The sequence below is a fragment of the Enhydra lutris genome, unplaced genomic scaffold (genome assembly GCF_002288905.1).
Source record: "Enhydra lutris kenyoni isolate GAN:26980312 unplaced genomic scaffold, ASM228890v2 scaffoldscaffold33, whole genome shotgun sequence".
Taxonomy (NCBI): domain Eukaryota; kingdom Metazoa; phylum Chordata; class Mammalia; order Carnivora; family Mustelidae; genus Enhydra; species Enhydra lutris.
In genome coordinates, this window is record NW_019154117.1 from 16,622,274 (window position 1) to 16,639,336 (window position 17,063).

Consider the following 17,063-nt stretch of genomic DNA (forward strand, 5'->3'; position numbering starts at 1 on the left):
CCAACAGCTCGAATGACCAAAGAAACTGATCTTTGGCGAGAGCCCCCCAGAAAGGAACCCAGTCTTGCGGCGACTCTGATTCTAGCCTAGCGAGTCCCGTCGGGAACTTCTGACCCACAGAACTGTTCCACAGCACATCTGTAATGTTTTAAGCTGCTGTGTGGTAATTTGTTCTAATAGCAATAGAAAACTGCTACACTCTTAAAACACATAACCAAGTGAATGGCACATGGCCAGGCTTAACAAACACCAGCATTTCTTATGAATATTATTAACGGCATAATTATCAATATTGTTTTACTATCTCAAAAATCTCTTTCCGCCTTGATGCTGAGCTCTGAATTCTGAAACTTCTCATCCTGTCTCTCCTGGAATAGCTTCCTTTTAGTTTTTTTGGGGAACTGGTCACCAGCTTCACGAGCTGAGTGTTGTGCTAGAATTGAAGTGAGAGCAAGTTTCCTGAAAGATGAAGGCAGTAGTGCAGATTAGACTCCCCAAAGATCTGGATAGGGGCTACTTCGGGATAGGATGCCTTGAAAAGGACACCATGTGACCTATGAGAAGTTTGGCTGGGAACACTTAACCTGAGTGTAGACAGGAGGAAATATCAAGCAAATGCCAAAGGAGAAACACACTATTAAAAAAAAAAAAAAAAAAAAAAAGGACATGTTGCCTTTTTAAAATGTCAGTGTCACAAAAGACAAAGACAAGCCAAGGAGTTGTTCCAGATTAGAGAAGACTAAACAGACAAGGGGGCTAAATGCAATATGTGATCCTAGAATTGGGCCAATTAAAAAACAAAAATGGAATATGGACGGCAGATTACGTAAGAGTATTTAGTAACATTAAATTTCTAGAAGTTGATGGCTGCACTGTGGTTATATAAGAGAATGTTCTTAGTCTTGAGAAATAGGCACTGAAATATTCAGGGGGAAAGAGCCACAATGGGTGCGTCTGACTTTGAATGAATCAGAAAAGAAAAAGAAAGAAAGAAAATAAAAAAAATAATAAAAACCTATGCAGAGTGACAGCAAGTGAGCAAATGATACAGCAAACAGGATGAAAAAGTAATTAGTGAATGTGAATAAGGATTAAGGGTTTTATTCTTCTAACTTTTCTGTAAGTGTGAAGTTATCATCAAACGAAGTGATACAAGAGAAACCAGTCAAGTTTGCTGCCCAGTAAAGAGAAGGAATCATTAACACATAGTGCCCATTCAAGCCACATCTTCTTTTGATTTATCCTTCCAGCTGCACCTCTCTTATTATGACTGCTTGTTTTTTACAGACATTTCAAATGCGTAGCTTCCAAAATTAGCCTAAGACTGAAAATTACCTCAAGCTTCCCTTTAGGCATATTAAATGTATGTCCTGGTCAAAGAGAGTACAATTTTCAAATAATCCGCTACTTTAAGACGGGATAGTTCTGAGACCCTGGAACGCCAGCTTAGTACAGGGAAATAGTCATATCGTAGACCCAACAGACATGCTTCCCCAAAAGGGTGGCCAGGCTGTCAGCAAAAATGTTAGATGAATGAAGTAAACAGTCCATTGTCAAGAGCAATTGCACATACTTACACGTAGACATAACTGACTATAATGGGTCCGAAGGAGGGATTGCCCTGGCTTGCATAAATCACAGGTGTGTCTGAATGTTCCTAATTGTGTGTCTATTTCATTCTCATTGAAAATAAGCCCTCCCACCTTTTACAGTGTTGGTAAAGCCCAATGTTTTTGTAGAAACTGAATCCCATTCTCCTCTATTCACGTAACCAAAGTATGTGAGCGTTTGAGCCTCTTGTGGTCATGCCAGTCTCCCTACCATCAGTGCCAAAATTTTTAGAAAATGCCAGAGATTCCCAAAACGTGTCAGTGCTTGGGAAAATTGCCTCATCACCCGCAATGAACACTCCCGCACTTAGGCACCCACGTGTGCATCTAGCATTTGATAATGTCTCATTCAATAGCATCTCAAGAACCAGGAATGAAAATGACCGCGGCTCTTCTACAAGGTTGGTGGCTTCTCTCACGGCGAAGAAAGAAACCCGGAGCATGCTCATCCCTGTAATTGTGACCATTAGAAAAATTGGGAGACCCTCTTTCACTGCATCCCTTTGGCCGAACAACGTAGCCCATCTGGAGCATAAAAGCTCTAAACCTAGAGAAAAGAAACAGCACAGACAAGCAGCTTCCGTGCACTTTCTCCATTCAGTGGGGGCTAATAAGGAAAAATGCTGAATTACGATGATTACCCGTGCCTTGAAAATAGCTTATCACCTGCCAATATGAATGGAGGGCCCCTGCAGGGCTGCAAAATGACAGCAAGAACAATGGCCTTGGGGATAGAATCTGTGGAGCGTCTGCTTTGTGGTCAGCCTGACCAAATGGAGCTCTTATTCTAAGTGGCCCCTGCAGACCGGTCCTCGGGGGTTCCTCTCCATGGAGAAGAAAAATAGAGGAGTTCCGCCAAACAATCAGACCCATAAAATGTGAAAGAAAGGAAAGACAGAGCCAACAATTATCTGAAGAATCAGACAAGATACACAGCCAATCTAAGTTATTTCATGGTGGGACCGAGCACTCCCCAAATTTGACACATAATTGTCAACCTGCTTTTTACTTGTGTTATTGTGTAGACTTAATCATACTGTGAAATCTCTCTTGTTTTCAGACCTAAGTGCCACTGGAATGCTGTTCGAGTGGTCACATGAGGTTCATTAGGAAGAAGAGCTTGGCTTTGCAGGGACTGGGTGTTGGGCTGTTCCGAGGAATCTTTTCTCTGTCAGCACAAAGCTCCTGTGGGAAGACCATTGTAGACTCCCCGGTAGAGCGTTTCCAGCCCTGCGAGCCCGAACCCCCCAGACATAATGTCTCAGTGGTGGCCTGCCTCACTGGCAGGTGCCAAGCTTTTATTTTTATTATAATAATGGCTTTATTTCCCCACGAATCGTTTAGATTAAGTATTACCACCGCCTGAGTTCTCTTTTATGGCCAACTTTTTGCTTTCTTTCCGGCAGCATCAAAACCACCAGGATTTGTTTATTAATCTTTTGTTCTCTTTGAGAATGGCTACTAGGAGAAAGGGCTCTCAAAAATTTGAAGAGTATTACCTTTTTCCCAGTAATTTATTGCCCACCCTCACCAAACCTACGTACATGCTTATGGGTACACACACACACGCTTACACCACAGGTATAGCATTGTTCTAACATGGGATTGGAGGGGTGGATAGAGCCCCTTTGTGCTGGAGACAAGGACATGTGCCATTTATTACTTGGAGGGGGGCAAGGAACATAAAAATGTTTCTAATGTTTCACTACCTTCTAGGTAAATCAGTGTTGGGCTTATAGTAGTGCTTCTAACATTCTTCCATCTTGTTCCTAATTTCTAGCCCTCAGATCAGTCTACTCTATTTGAAGCATCTTGAAAAGCTGTGACTTTTGGAGAATGTACTCTGAGGGTCTCTCTCTTCTTCTTGCCCATCCCATCCCCCACACATGCACACTCTACACCTGGCAATGTGTTTCTCTATACCTAAAATTAATGCCCTTCTTATTTGAAGTAACACACAGGGTGTTTTTCAAAAAGCTCGTAATGACAGAAGTTGGTATAACATTCACCTGTGTGGATCTGTCCAGTCCTGGGTCATAGCAGAAAACGTATTTCCTGAGTACTGAGTGTGTACTCCATTCTGCAGGAGACAAAGAAGCCATAAAACATGGTTTTCATCTTCAAAGAACTTAAAACACCAGACTAGTGGTCAGTAAATTGGATTTCGTTTTCGAGCTACCACTAAAGATTTTTTGGTTTTGGTCAAGTCCTGAAAACTCTACATCTCAAAATCTGTTTAGAAAAAAAAAAAAATTGGGAGGAGGTGGAAATTGAACAATTTCAAGGTTCAAATACCTACTGATGCCAGGATCAGGGGGGCCAGCCAGGGATTCAAGGCCACAGGGGATACCCATCCAGGAGCCATCTATAACTCAGCCACCAAGTGTTGCAGGCAGAACCTCGAGTATCCAGATTTCCATGGAAGTCTTCTGACTTCTTTGAACCGGGTATGGGTCAATGTTGTGCTTGCCAACAAAACATTTCTGCAAACCAGTTAGCAGCTTCTGGCCTACAGGCAGAAGGCCCACCAGGTCCTTCTTTCTTATTTCATATGATGTTTGGAGTCATCCAACAACTGGCATGCAAACCAAGTATTCAGAAGGGCATATGGACCACGGGAAAGATGGTCACTGGGTCCCTGGGGCCATCAAATGATTACAAATTGTGCTCATCATTCATCACTGTTTCAGCAGCTCCAAGTGTTACTAATGAAAATCCAGATGGGACTGCTGACTTTTGAGAAGGAGAAAGAGGAAGAACAATTAAAGGAAACAAAAGGCAATTTTTAACAGTAAAGTAGCCCTTCTGGGCGATGGTGTGTGTAAGGAAGAGGAAGAGGAAGGGTTCTGTAGAATCTACCCCCTGACTCTGGAGACTCAGCAACACCCCTCCCCCACAGCTGTTAGAAGGGAAAACACAGAAGTAAAGAGAAAGGAGCGATTGAAACACACCTCGTGGTCCAGAGAAGCCATCCAATCACACAGGACAGAAAACGTAGAGCAGTGAGGAACGTACCAAACATAGTGAAACTCTCAGATCAAGGGAAACATTTTTGAAGACAACTATTTCCAACATCTGTGAAGTTTTAAAAAGGTAGTATCAGAGGCAGAGTCTCCAAGTCTGGGGGAAGGAGAGATTCTCTGGTTGGTGCCTCCTGATTAATGAGTCAAAAGTGATCCAGTTGCCATAGTAACTGGAAGATACACAAAAGAAAACATCTCCTCTTTAAAATAGTCCTGATGATGAATAGGCAGAGTCTTTAAAAATATCTTTTTAAAAAAAATGTAAGAGGCTGTTTTCTCTTCCCCCTTGTAAAAGCATATCACAGAGGATGGGGCTGTGTTTGTTTGTTTCCCCAGATAACAGGACTTGCTTACACAAGCCTGAGTTTGCTTACACAAACCAGCAATTTGGGCAAAAAGTAATGACCAGGAAATATGTCTGTTGGAGAATAAATTGTTTTTCAGCAGTTTTGTTTCTGTTTAGGCAGCAAGGGAGACAAATGTTTGTTGTCTTGGTTTTCCTTTTTCCCAACAATATGTTTCATTGGAGTTTCCTTGGATGCTGAGAATGTGAAATGCACCTAAGCAGAGTCAGGAAATGAAGGGTTAGGCTTTCTGTAACCTTCTCTTGTTGTCTAAATGGAGAAGTAATAAAAAATATGACTTCGGTGGGACTGCGCGCTGAGTCCCTTTGCCTTCTCCATCCTGGCTCCCGCTGCCCCGGACACTTATTTCAGGATCCAAAGCATTGTTCTGTTTTGCTCCAGGCTGTTCAACTTTGGCAGAATATCCTGAGTAGATTGGAAATTCCAAGCAAGGTCTTGAAATGAAAAATGTAATGATAAAATATCCTGGGGACCCCTTTCTGTAGGCCGTGGAAGGCTCTTAATTGAATGATTTGGGTAAACGGTTGGTGCAAAGCCCAGCTAAGTGTCCCAAGCCCATGGCCTGGATAGTCTTTAGCTGATGATGTGTTGGGGCTTGTACTAACCAGTAGAGGGACTTGAGTAGCATGGCAAGGCCGCATAATATGGTCTTTTAGAGAGGGTGTAAAAATATTTTAAGCAAGGATATATAATCTTAACTAGACACAGTGTGGAGGAGACTAAGAAATCATGTGGAATTCATAGGAATGGAAGTTTCCAAATCTGCATTTGTTCTGTAGGACCATGGACAAGGGACTGAGGTCCCCTGGGGCTCAGCTTACTCATCCTTAACATGAGGAAGTGGGACCACTGTCAGGTCAGCAAACATATGCTACATGTTGTCATCTCCCACCTGTGGCTTCAACAGACCTGACTCCTAAGTGATATGGCTCAGAATATAGCACCATCAGCTGCTCAAGCCAAAATTCTAGAAAACTCCATTTCTCCCTCTCCCTCTGAGCTTGTTAAAAAAATAACTCTTTCCAAGACTGAGAACCAATGAGCACTAAGACAGGGAAAGGAGGGGGCAGGGTGGCACATAGAGAAAAAGATGAAAGTATCGACTTGAGTACTTATGAAGCTAAAATGGTGAATTCGATCTCTGAACCGGGAGCTTCTGAACCCTCCCTGTCCGCCCTGCCCTGCAACAAACTTGCCATCTCCCTCAGGCACGGAAAGTTCCTTCTCTCAAATTCATGAATCATGGAGGATAAAGCATTCCTCTTTCCATTAAAAAGAAGCAGGTGAATGAGATGGCTATCTAGCTGAGTTCCTGGGACCAGATGAAACTAAGGTCTCCTACTCCTCCGCCATCTTGATTTCCAGAATCCAGAAATAGGTGAATGAGAAAGGAATGGTAGTTATTTTCCCAGTATTTCAAGAATCCAAACAGAAACACAGGGGGAAATGCTGTTTGTAAAATATTTGTTGTATCACTGTATTAGTTTCCCAAGGCTCCAGTAACAAAGTACCCCAAAGTGGCTTAAAACAATAAACATACATCTATTTCTTGGTGTTCCAGAGGTCAGAAGTCCAAACTCAAGGAGTCAGCAGGATTGATTGTTTCTGGAGGCTCTGAGGAAGGATCCTTCCTCACCTCTGCCTAGCTTCTGGTGGTTGCCAGCAAGCCCTGGCATTCTTTGGCTTGCGGCTGCATCACTCCAATCTCTGTCCTGATGGTCTCATTACATCTTCCTTCTGTGTCTATGTGTCTGTCTTCATATGACCTTCTTCTATGGACATCAGTCATTGGATTTAGCCCCCCCCCAATCCAGTGTGACCTCATCTTAACTTCATTATACCTGCAAAGACCCTATTACCAAGTAAGGTCACATTCACGGCTACCAGAGGTTAGGACTTGAACATATTGTTTTGGGGGACATAACTGAACCCACAACAGTCACCAAGTCATTTCCACTTCTCACATATTTTCCCTTCTGTCCCCTTGGACCCATCTCCACTACTACACTTGAGGCCACCCACATAGCTTACCTGGATAATGCAGTCATCTTCTCGCTGATCTCCTCTGGTCTTTTTCTTCTCTTTCACTCTTGAAATCCATTCTCTATGCCACTATTACCACGTTCTTTCTAAAATTTAAACCTGATCATTTACAACCATCTACAAATCTAAGTGATTTCTCATGACTCTGGGCAAAGTCTGTCCTCCCAAGCATGGCATAGAAGCTTCTTCATAACCCAGCTTCTTTTCTTTTCTGTCTTCACTTCCTTGTTTCTTCTTGCTTCCTCATTACTTTAGCTACCCTAAACCCTTGGCAACCCACTTTGTATCTTTCCTATTCTTTTATTTAAATTCCTGTGTGTTTTTAAGGTCAGGGTAACCATGCTGTATTCTGACAAGATCTTGTCCCCCCCTCTGAGTTTCTTCAAGGGGGTATCTCATGAGCCCTTTTACTAGAGGAATCATCCCCAGAGATTTAGTTCTCTCTGCTTTCAGGTCTTCCCAGATGGAAAGAATTTACTCTCTCTCCCTCAAACTCATTTTTCAAGTTCACTAAACCTTCACTTCCTTAAGGAACCATTCTGCAACTGTACTCTGCTCCCCATAAAATCCTGGTTTAGGTATCACCGTATTTCTCCTTAGTCAATCGTTCCCAATCCCGTTAGTAACACTATATAGCTTTCGTGGGAATATCCTTTGCCTTGCTGCATTCCTCCGTACACACTGAGCTCCCTATCGTAGTGGGAATTAGTCATCACTTTAGCCCTAGCAAATAGTAGGACTCAAAATATATTTGTGAAAGAAACCATAGCGTGAGGGCATAACACATAGGACTAGGGCTGCTGAGATGAGTAAGATATATTTCCTGACCATGGCAGATCACTCACCATTTACCATACCCCAACACGACCAGAGCTGCAGCAGCAACACAAAGTTTACCAGAAGCTCAAACAAAGCAAAACAAGAAAATATGGATTCTTCCAGAAGAACTACAGGACTCAAAAGAAACAAATATGGGTGACTGGGTGGCTCAGTCGGTTAAGCGTCTCCCTTCAGCCCAGGTCATGTTCTCCCAGGCTCAGGTCATGATCCCTGAGATTGAGCCCCACATTGGGCTTCCTGTTTAGTGGGGAGTCTGTCTCTCCTTCTCCCTCTGCCCCTTCCCCAACACTCGCGCTCTCCCTCACTCTCTCTCTCAAATAAATAAAATCTTTTTAAAAATGCTTCATATTCTTATGACATCTAAGCTAAGCCTAAGTCTAAGTTTCCTTCTGGCTCTTATATTTTATGATTTCAGGTCCTTCCTTAGAATTCTGAAGAACTTTCTGTCACTGTTTTAGTCCTTTTGAAATGACTGATGCTGCTTGATACAACAAATTTCCAAGTCCTCTTCTCACAGTATTTTCCTTCTTACATACTATGACTATGTCTCTTTATCCTTCTCCACAGCCTAAGAGCTGTCTGTTTTTTTGGTTATTCTGCTATTTCACTATGATGAATCTTCTTGTAGATTAAAAAATAATAATATATATGTTTATGCTTATATATGTTTAATGTATGTTTAATAATACATATGGTTAGTTCTTAGGACCAATGATTGGTATCTTTTAATAATTCTGGAAAATTCTCAGGCATTCCTTTTTTCTTTCTTTCTTTCTTTTTTTTAAATACACCTCTTCCCTATTCTATTATTTCTTTTTGGAACTTTGACATATGTTAATTCTTCCCATCCTAACTTCCTTGTCTCTTACTGCTCTTTCCTGTTTTCTACCTTTTTGTCTATCTGAATTTTCTGTCTTTTCTTCTATCTATCTTTGAGACCATCGATTCTCTTTCTGCTGTGCCTAATCAATTGTTTAATATGTCCATTCAGTTTTAATTTTAAAGTTTTATGTCTTCCACTTATAAAGGTTATATTTGCTTCTTTTCCAAACTGGTTACTTTTCTGTTTTCAAGATGTTCTTTTGTTTCTTTAAAAATATTAAAACTTTGGGGGTGCCTGGATGGCTCAGTTGGTAAAGCATCTGCCCGCAGCTCAGGTCATGATCACAGGGTCCTGGGATCAAGCCCCATGTCAGGCTCCCTTCTCAATGGGGAACCTGCTTCTCCCTCTCTCTCTGCCCCCCCTCCTCATGTTTTCTCTTTCACTATCTCAAATAAATAAAATCTTTTAAAAATATTAAACATTTGTTATTTTTATAATCTGTGTCAGATCATTTCAAGATTAGTGGTCTCTGTGGGTCTGATTCTGATGTCTGTTATTTCTGCCAACTTTCTCTCAGAGTGCCCAATTTCCTTGATTTTAAACTGTGACCAATTTCCTTTAAAATTTACCTGTGAAAATACTTTGTGATCAGAGTTGAGATTACATTTCGCTAGGGAGGATTTGCATTTGCTTCCACCAATTGCCTTGGGATGCTATCTACTTAGGACTACTTTCAATTGAATTTACCTTTTGAGATGTTCCCAAACACACAGATAACATGAATTCAGATAGCCCAGGTGAGATCCAGGTTATAGTTATAGATTCTTAGAGAAGTTCTGTTGTTAGTTTTTAATCTACTCAATGCCAAGGCTAAGACTGGGATGATGTTTTTTGCTGTCCCCTTCTCCCGACAATTTTATTTTTCATTCATCCTTACACAGAAACTGTAGTCCTTTGGTTCCCATTTCAGTCTTATATTTTATCTGGCAACCTTAACTATAATAAAAATTTTATTATATTTTCTATTCAAAAAGAGAGATAAAGGCTAATTAAGTGGTAAGAGAGAAAGAGAATCATAACTTGGTTTCTTTCAGGCCCCAAGCAAATATTTCTATGGTATACTAGATTAGAGGTTTATCTATTCTGTATTTTGCCACACTGTGGTTTCTTCTCTAATTAGCTTTGCTAATTACTGTCTCCTCATCAAATTCCTTGAGGGTGGGGACTGCCTTTCTTGTCTGTATATATTCCTCATAATCACCAAAGCAGCATATGGACCTTCCTACAGGATCAGCTAAGTATTTGTTCATTGCTCCTACACCCATCCGCCTGTTGACTGTTCCTCCTTTCCATCCACCCAAGTACTCAAGCCAGAGCCAGGGAGCCATCCCACTTCCTCACCTCCCACATCATATCATCTGATCTTCTCAATTTTTATCTTTTTAGTTGCTCTCAAATCTGATTTATCTTCATTACTGCAGCCATCGTCTGAGTTTACGCCTAACCATTTCTCCTGCAGTATATTCCTTAAAAGAGTGTTTCTCAAATGTGTTACATGGAATCTGAGTTTTGCAAGATTTAATGGATATAACCATTTCCAGAGTTAAAGAAGTCATTTTCCATGCAGCACCCACAGTGATCATTTTAAGACATTCAGATCACATTGGATATTTTTTATAATGTTCCTCATTACTTTTAGGTTGAATGCAAACCTCTTAAGCCTGGCCTATAAGATGATATTTGATCTCACCCTGCTTATAACTTTAGCCTTATCTCCTGACTCTCTCCCTCTCTTTATCCACTGTAGCCCCACTGACATTTTCCGCGTTCCTTGAACAGACGAAGCTTTCTTAGCCTCTGTCTGAAACACTGCCCTCAGAACCCATATGGCTATCTCCTTGTTACCATTCCCATCTCCATTCAAAGGTCAATTCCTAAAGGCTCTCTCTCCAACAAGCCTATCTAAATCAAGACCTCTCATCGCCATTCTCATCACTCTCTAAGGCTTTATCTGATTTTCTGTACTTATTTATATGTTTTTCTTCTTCATTCATGTGTATTTTTGGAGCTTCTGCTATGTGCGAGGCAAATACTCATGGTACCAAGGTACAGGAAAACAAAATGAAACGACTTGTCCTCATGGAGCTTGCATTTTAGTAGCTGTTTCATGCATTTATTGAAGATTTGCACCTTATTTTCATTATGATAATTATCTAATTTTCCTTCTTTTGTCTATTTTCCCTCCAAAATGTAAGATCCAGAATGAAGGAATGAGTGAACAAACAGCTGTAGTGAGCAATCCTCATAGACACTCAGCTGTGTAATTCAGCCGTACCTCCACCTGTTAGTTGGTTGAGAAAAGAATGGGAATCCAGAAACAGCTTTCCTATTAGGATATTCCATTGTTGGAACCAGAGGACTTGGTGAAGACTAGAGCCCAATAGAGAACCGAGCCCTCTTTTTAGCCAACATTTGTAGACAATGATTTAGATTATTTATTCTGGTCTCTCTACTACTGTGTCCCTCCAGGGGGTTGTGCCCCATTGTCAGCTGTACTATTTACATTATTGCCAATTCAAATATTTATTCATTGTCCTTGGACACCAGGGAGGACAAAATGATTGAAAATCATCAACAGGATACTTTGTATCCTAGCACCATTGAACCTTCCAGAAAAATATTCTGTTTTGGCAAAGCTGGTCAAAGGGTCTGTTCTATATGTGAGTGTTAATTACTCGAAGCAGTTCTGAGTACAAGGCCTATCTGAATTACATACTTTTTAGTGCTCTTTGGGGCCTATAATTAGTGGCACTCTGTGGGCCTATAAATCTCTTACCCAGTCATTATTTTTGTGTGGAATGAAGACTGTCAGTGTCTCTCTTACAGATTTGTACGGCATCATGCAATAACTAGTACATATTTACTCTGGGAAATATGCATTATTGACAACGTGCTTAATTAACTCCCAAAACAATTTAAGTATTGGCTGCTTATAATATTGTCTCTCCCCTCAAGGGAACAGTAGTACATCTCAGTAGGGGATGGACACTCTGCTGACATGCCAACAAGGCCATGGATGCCCATAAAGAGAATTGCTTAAGAACAATGACAGTGCCTCACCCAGTTGGCAAGTCTTGGGCAGAGCCAAGAATAAGCTCATTTCCTAGTGATCTGCCTCCTTTACGGAATCCTATCAGAAAAATATTTCAAATTAAAAGTGAATTTTTAAAAAGGAGTTTGTGTAAACATCTGCCATGGTTTTAACCGAGCCCCGTGGAAGATCTGTCTTGCCCTGGTGATGGAGCATTAGGAATTGCTGAGAAACAAAATGGAAAGATGAGAAAACAGAAGCATGCAGAAAAGCAAGAGGAAATGAAGAATGTGACCAAAAGACCAGGTCTTTGGGACAAGGGGTCTGTGGAGAAGCCCATTTCCAGATGTGTGGCACAAATGATGCTTGGAGCTCATAACCTGAGTACGCACATTCTTTCCTTAATACAATTTTTTTTTCTAACTAAGTCCATAGCACACATTTATTAATATGGAAATATGTATATATACACATAAATAAAATCCGAAATAACTACTATAACATGCTAGCTTTTTCTTCTGATTTTTGATAGTCCTCTCTGTACACACAGATCGATATGCATACAATAATACATACATATGTAGATATGGATTACCTTCCCTATTCACATAGCCTGTCATGAAAATGTTTCCATGTCATTAAATATTCTTGAGAAACAAAATTCCAGCATATGAATGTACCATATTCATACCAGATGAACTTTCACGTTGTCTTTCATAGCGACATAATCACTGGTTATTTCAATCCAGAAAGTTTTCTCTGGGGGAATACACTAACATACTAGAGCTATAGAGGGTCATGGAAGGATGAGAAAAATGGAATCAAGTCATATCATTCAAATGCGTTCATTAATATCTATATTTTAACTTATTTGCCCACCCCCCAAAATACCAGGTGAACAAGTTAATTGGAATCATAAAGTTTGTCTATAAATATAGAAGGGCTGGAAGCTAAGCACAGGAAGTCCTTATATACATGAAGATGTGTGAGCCCATCAGAGAACCAGTCCTTCCAGTTATAACTTTAAGCGATCAAATGTAAAACATATTTCTGGAAAGTTAGTATATGAATTTATAACCTCAGAGCTGGCATTGTGTTTGGTATGGCCTAAGTTACTTGTCTCCCAAGAGAAGTATGCAAGGCAACCCACTGGCCTGGAGAAAAAGATAGAACTTGTATTTGCAATCATTTTATTATCAAATTTTCTACTTATCTTTCTACTATATATTTTTAAAATGTAAAACTTTCATGCACTAGCACACATAAATAATTCACACACACACATACATGCATTGCAGGCACGTACTAAATTTTCAAACCCATGGGGTGATGAATCGTAACAGTATGGACATTGCTACTTTAGATTCTGTAATTAGGGAGCTTATAGAATATTTGGGGCTAGAAACCTATAAAGAAGGGGCAATACTCTGCCTAAGTTGGGAAGCACTGGGAAAGCATACATAGCCCCAAATCTGGTTGAGCCTAAAATATAGGTGATTGGAACTGGGAAGGTAAATGAGCCAAAAGGTTGAAGTCGTGGGAAAAGCCAGCATCCAGGGCGTGATGAATTACAATAAAGCAGGTGCTGCTTTATGGAACACTTAATGGATGTGGCCTAAGAGGTCAAAGCAAAAGGAGCCTAATGAGTCAGCGCCGAGGAGGGACTGAGGTAGGGGAGAACCCAGGAGCCTCCCAAGAGCGTAAGTTTAACCTGCCCGTTAGTCTAGCACCCTAGGTGGTAACTAGTAAGTCTGTGCAGTAAAGGACCATAGAACAGATCAGTTTCAACAGGCAGTGGTAGAGGGAGGCCTGGGGTATGGAAGAAAGTTCTAGAAACCTAAAAATGAATCTTGAAAGACATACCACTCTGACATTAACTTTTCCCCCATGGTTTTGCAAAGAGGCCATTCTGCTTTAACAATATACCTGATCCCTGGCTAATTCTGGCCGATCTAGATTATTATATGATAAAGTATTATTCTTTAAAAAACCAAGTCTTTTGTCTCCTTCAGATGAAAAATAAACATACAATAAGATTGTAGAAAAGCAAATTAGAGTCATTTTAGCTTATCTGTATCTTTAATTGTGTGACTCCAAGTTTACGTTAACCATAAACAACAAATTCTTTTTCTCTACGCATTTTGAAAATTTGGTTCCATTTCAAGCTTAAAAATCTGTCTTTTCTGGTGCGTTTTGGAAGTTACATGTCCATAACCCCTAATGTGGCCCTGAACCATCCGCATGCAATGGTGAAGGCTATAGGAATTACTAAGAACAGAATAACATGGCGCAGAATGTCAGGTGTCCACTGACGGTGGAGTTGAGAGCAGCCGTCAACACCTCCGTGACAAGAGTGAGTTTCTCATGAGCCCCAACTCTGATAAAACTAAGGAAACCATGGAAAAGTGACACAGAGGATCACAAAGACAGAGGGGACACCCGTGGTTCCGCCCACCCCACCCCACAGAAAGGAGACGATAGACATGGGTTTCCTGAAGAAAGGCAGGCTGTCCCGCCATCTTGACGAGGCATCTTCACACACATTCTCCTTGAGGGGGATGTGAGCCGCTGCCGGAAACCAGTAACTGTTTCTGAAGGCTTTTTTTTTTTTTTTCCAAATGTATGAGGCTGTCTCTGAATTCTGACTGAACTTGCCCCATGTCCTCTCGAACTATGTTCTCTCAGATCTAAAGTTTAACAACACCAAGTAAGCAGATCCATTTAAAGACCCCACTTGGAACACCACCTTCTGAGACAGAATTCTACAATTCTAGCTTGTTTGGACTCTTCTACCCCGAACCCCCGAACACACACAACACACACACATACTCTCTCTCTCTCTCTCACACACACACACACACTGGAAGAGCCCGGAAAATTCACCTTTCTCCTTAAGCCAACCCTCCTTACCATCCAAATGCCAACTTGACTTAGAGTCAACTTCTAGGTTTGCGATCGTTACCTTTCCTTAATCCCAAAATCTCAGTGGTCAAGCTAAATCCATTTAGCTTATGTCTGACTTGTGGACCTTCTGGGGTGGAAAATTTTTTAAAAATAATTCTTATTCTTCAGAATAACTGATAATAATGAGAAAGACTAATGGGCATTCATAAGCTGTTCTAAGACATATTTCCTGTTCTATGCATTATTCATTTATGCAAACTACTGTAAAGGTACCAAATTCGCTGTGCATCTGGGCTGGAAAGGTCCCCGGACTCAAGACTACATTGGTATGCACGTTTCCGAGGCTTGCTTCTGTTTAACATTTTCATCACTGACCTGCTTAAGGGAGCAGAGAGCAAACTCATTAAATTCCTAGATGGGAGGGATGGCCAGAAGGTTAGAGAACAGGATTAGAATTTCCCCAGCCCTTGCCAAATTAGCAAAACTGTCAGAGTCAAATACGTTCATCAGAGGCAAGCAGGGAAAAGTAAGCCACCCAACGTGAGCTAAGTAGTAGCCGCTTATTTAGGAACAGAACGGAAAAGGATACAGATGCGAACACAGATGCACAGCAGGAAATAAACTTATCCAGTGGAACCCCTAGTGTTCTCCAGGGCCTTTGCACACCCCCTTAAAATGGCCGGTGGAGACATAAAGGCCCATCTGCAAAAGTTCTAAGAATTCCCGTGAGCTTTTCTTTCTCAAGGCACCTCTAGTTTCAGATTCCTTCTATCATGCAACTAGCCTGCTTTATGGTTCATTTCCCTGTTCGGCTCCGGTCTGGTTGCCCTGTAACAAACCGTGTCCCCACACAACAGACACAAAAACCATTTCCCTACTGTGAGTGTATCCTGGCCTCCTGCCGAAGGGTCTGGCTCTGTCCTTGGCTGTCTTGACTCTTGTTCAATGCCTCCTGCAGCAGGGCATGGCTGAATCTGGCCCAAGAGTGGGTCATACCTTGCCAACCCCTGCCAGACTCGGTTTCAGAATTTTTACCTTTTGAAGAGTCTTAGCAACCACCTTCTCCGACCACATCATTTTACACCTGCAGAAATGAGAACCCAGGAGGCAGAGCAACATTCACACAAGTTCACAAGGCAGTTAAGACAGGGTTAAAACCCCAAACTAGAAACAGAGAGCCCAGTTCCCAGGCTAGTACCCTGTCCGTTGCATCACCACGAGGCTATTTCCAGAAGGTTCTGTCAATGTCTGATTAAATGGCGGAGCCTCTTACAGAAATTTTTCCGCAATAACTTTTGGTGTAAGGCATCAGCCACATAATGTGTAATACACCGTCGTGTTGTCTGGCAACACCCCTCGGAGGGCCCAGGATGAACATCTGGCTAACAATCTGAGCAAGGGGGCAGACTTTGTGAAAACCAAAATAGAACCTAGAGTAGATGAGAAAGGAAGGCTGTGCACAAAGTTCAAAGGACAAAATTTCGTTTCGTTTAAATAAAGTTAAAGGTCACATACGATCCTCATGTACAAGAGGAACATTCTCAAGAGGAGCGGTTGTTTGTCCGTCTCCTCTCAGAATGACGAGAACAGAACTGGAGTAGGACAGACACCTTGCTGGAGGTCGCTCTGTGAGTCACCGGAATCGCCAGCCAGCAGGAATCACAGAATTCCCTTAACAACTGGATCTGGGAACCGGCATCTTTCAGGGAGGGTTACGAGGAAAGGAAATTGACTGAGAGATTCGCAAAGCCCTTGCGCTCTCATTAAGTCCCCTGCAAGCTGTAGGAGAGAGTCCTTCTCGGAGCCAACAGGGACACATTGAATCATTGTATTAATGAGAACAGGACGGTATCTTCAAGAGGTTTGTGAAGTACCTAAAACAAAGCAGATTCTGTAGTGGGGGAAAAAAAATTGTCCAGATTTCAAAGGAGCCTCCCAGATGACAGTCCTTCACACTGGCCAGCATTTGGGGTAGCTCATGGAAAACCTGCCATTCAAGGTCAGGAGCCCGCTGCCCCTTCCAAATATGCCTTTGTAGACATGCTTGGTGCCTCTCCCTCGGTAAAGGCCAGGAGGGGCTTAATGTGGATGCTTCTCAATCCGCAGTTTGAAGACCAAGGAGCTTGGGACTCTACTTCCTTGAAAATCAGGCCCAACCATTCCTGAGACTCTTAGGCTACTAGCTTTGAGAAAACTAAATCACAGCATACATCATGCTATTAATTAAAAATGGTATAACAAATAACATGGAAGACAAGGGGAGTTAGAGAGGAGAAGGGAGTTGGGGGAAATTGGAAGGGGAGGTGAACCATGAGAGACTATGGACTCTGAACAACAATCTGAGGAGTTTGAAGCAGCAGGGGG

The 17,063-nt window shown here is 41.6% G+C and overlaps 1 protein-coding gene across 1 annotated transcript in view; it reads left to right on the top strand.

Moving 5' to 3' along the window:
• Window positions 1-17,063, top strand: part of LOC111153546 (proprotein convertase subtilisin/kexin type 5) — a 455,156-nt gene that overhangs the window by 388,087 nt on the left and 50,006 nt on the right. The window lies entirely within an intron of this gene.